Source organism: Chrysochloris asiatica, unplaced genomic scaffold (genome assembly GCF_000296735.1).
Source record: "Chrysochloris asiatica unplaced genomic scaffold, ChrAsi1.0 scaffold00129, whole genome shotgun sequence".
Classification (NCBI taxonomy): Eukaryota; Metazoa; Chordata; class Mammalia; order Afrosoricida; family Chrysochloridae; genus Chrysochloris; species Chrysochloris asiatica.
Window position 1 is genome coordinate 3,107,454 of NW_006408647.1, and position 3,544 is coordinate 3,110,997.

A 3,544-nucleotide genomic window follows, 5' to 3' on the forward strand; every position below is an offset into this window, starting at 1 on the left:
AAAAAAAAAAAACTTATTCACAGATGGACTGGCCACAATGGTAGCAGAATGGGCTCAAGCATAGCAATGATTGTGAGGCTAGCGCGGGACTAGGCAGTGTTTTGTTCTGTTGTGCATAAGGTCACTATGAGTCAGTACCAACTGGAACGCATCAAACACCAACCACATGCATTTCACAGACTCTCCAAGAAAAGCAGAGTACTGGAAGGTACTTATCAAGGACTAATGGTGGAAGATTACCTTGGCTGTGCTCCATTAGCTTGAGCCTCAGTCTCCATGTACAGCTTGTGTTGCAGAGACTGAGCCCTGAACATGAATGCCAAACTCTCAGCCACTGTTACTTCTAAAAACTAGGCATCTTTGTTATGTGTTCCACCAGAACACCTACTATGGAGTGCCTGTCTTCTCCCATATTCTCAGTCACTCACTCACTTCCAGTTCACATCATACAGTGCATCTGAGAAGCAGAGCCTAGGAAACGACCCTGGGTATGATGATTCCCAGCTTTACACCTTCAATTCCAGACACACAGAACAACCCGCCACTCCTCCTCTGTCCGTCAGTCATACTGCAATGGTTTGTGTGATGCTAGATGCTGTGTCATCAGTATTTTAAACATCAGCAAGATCAACAATGGTGGACAGGTTTCAGCAGTCAGACAAAGACAGGCTTGGTAAAAGGAGAATGGGACCACTTCTGAATGGTTAGTCATTGGAAACTTCATGAATAACAACAGAACATTGCCTGACATAGTGCCAGAAGATAAGCCCCTCAGGTTGGAAGGCACTCAAAATACTTGTTAGCTGTCTCCTCAAAGTAGAGATGATTTTAATGATGTGTATGGAGCCAAGTTTGGGGGACTTTCATTTGCTAATGGGGTTGTTGTTGTTGTTAGGTGCCATCAAGTGGGTACCGACCCATAGCAACCGTATGCACAACAGACCAGTCCTGGGCCAACCTCACAATTGTTGCCACGCTTGAACCCATTGATGCTAATGGGGTACAATTCAAAATGAGAAGAAGTAGCTGCCAACAACCATTAGTAATTGGAACATGTAAATGTATGAAGTATGAATCTAAGAAAATTGGAAACTGTCAAAATTTAAATGGAGCACATAAAGATCAATATAAGGGTCATTGGTGAGCTGAAATAGACAGGCATTGGCCATTCTAAATCAGACAATCATATGGTTTACTATGCCAGGAACAACAAATTGAAGAGAAATGGTGTTACACTCATCATCAAAAAGAGCATTTTAAGATCTATCTTGAAGTACAATGCTATCTGTAGGATAATACCCATACATCTATAAGGAAGATCCTTTATTACATAACCATACATCTATAAGGAAAACCAGAGTCCTGGTGTGGCGCTGTGGGCTAATGCAACAGACTGCAAAGTCGTTTGAACTGCAAGGTCAGTGGTTCAAGCTCATCGGCTGCTTATTGGAAACCCTATACAAGGTCGTTATGAGTTGGAATCGAATTGATGGCACTTAAAAACAACATACCAGTCGCTCCGCGGGAGAAAGATGAGGCTTTCTATTCCCGTAAAGATTTACACCCTCAGAAACCCTGTACAGGGTCGCTATGAGTCAAAACTGACTTGATGGCACTTAACAACAACAACAACAACAATAACAACATAAGGAAGACCAGTTGATACCACTAGTATTCAAATTTGCTCATCAACCACTAAAGCCAATGATAATGAAACTGAAGAATTCTACCAATTTCCTCAGGAGCTCTGGTAGCGTAGTGGTTACAAGTCAGGCTACTACCTCAAGGTCAGCAGTTTGAAACTACCAGCTGTTCCTAGGGAGAAAAGACTCTCTGCTCCCATAAAGATTTATAGCTTCGGAAACCCTATTCAGGGTCGCTATGTGTCAGAACTGACTCATGGAATACCACCACCACTTCCAATTTCTTCAGTCTGAAATTGATCAACAATGCAGTCAAGATGCATTGATAATTATTGGTTATTGGAATGTGAAAGTTGGACACAAATAGGAAGTTTAGTAGTTAGAAAATATGGCCTTGGTGATAGAAACAATACTGGGAATCACATGCTAGAATTTTTTAAGATCAATAACTTACTTACTCATTGAAAATAACTTTTTCAACACATAAATGGTGACTAAACATGTGGACCTCACCAAATGGAATACACAGAGTCAAATTGGCTACAGCTACCAGAAGATATGATGTGGAAACTCATTGTCATAAGTCAAAACAAGACTAGGGGCCTACATCAATTGCTCATATGTAAGTTCAGGCTGAAGCTGAAGGAAATTAAGACAAGTCTACAAGAGCAAAAATATTACTTTGAGAATATCCTACCTGAATTTAGAGACCATCTCAAGAACATATTTGCTTCATTAAGCACTAAAGACCTAAGACCAGAAGAGTTGTGGGATGGCATCAAGAATATCATAAATGAAGAAAGCAAAAGATCATTAAAAAGACAGGAAAGAAAAGACCAAAAAGGATGTGAGAAGGGACTCTGAAACTTGCTCTTGAGCATAGAGAAACTAAAGAAGAAATGAGGAAGTAAAATAGCTGAACAGAAAATTTCAAAGGGCAACTTGAAAAGACAAAGTGTTGTTGTTGTATTTAGGTGTTATCAAGAAGGTACCAACTCATAGCAACCCTAGGCACAAAAAAACCCGAAACAATGACCAGTCCTGCACCAACCTCATAATCGTTGCTACATTTGAGCCCATTGCTGCTGCCACTATGCCAATCCATCTCATTGGGGGTCTTCCTCTTTTTCCCTCAGTGTTACCAAGTATGGTATCCTTCTCCAGGGACTGATAATACGTCTGAAGTATGAGAGATGAAGTCTGATCATCCTGACTTCCATGCAGCACTCTGGCTACACTTCTTCCAATGCAGATTGGTTTGTTCTTTTGAATCTTTCAGGATTGGAAGTTGAGGCTTAAATTTTTTCTTCAGTTCCCTCAGCTTGAGAAATGCTGAGCATGTTCTTCCCTTTTGGGTTTCTAACTCCAGATCTTTGCATATTTCATTATATTTGACCTTGTATTCTCAAGCTGCTCTTTGAGATTTTCTATTCAGCTTTTATATCTCCTCACTTCTTCCATTTGCTTTAGCATCTCTACACTGGAAAGCAAGTTTCAGAGTCATTTCTGGCATCCATTTTAGTTTTTTCTTTCTTTCTTGTCTTCTTGGTCACCTTTTGCTTTCTTCTTGTATGATGTTCTTGATGTCATCCTACAACTCTTCTGGTCTTCTGTCTTTACCATCTAATGCATCAAATCTGTTCTTGAGATGATCTCTAAATTCAGATGGAATATGTTCAAGGTCATATTTTTGGCTCTCATGGACTTGTTTTCATTTTCTTCAGCTTCAGCCTGAACTTGTATATGAGCAATTGATGGTCTGTTCCACAGTCTGGTTCTGGCCTTGTTTTGGCTGATGATATGGAGCTTTTCCATCATCTCTTTTCACAGATGTAGTCAATTTGATTTCTGTGTATTCCATCTGGTGAGGTTCAGTCTTCGTAAAGCAAACACCTGGAGCT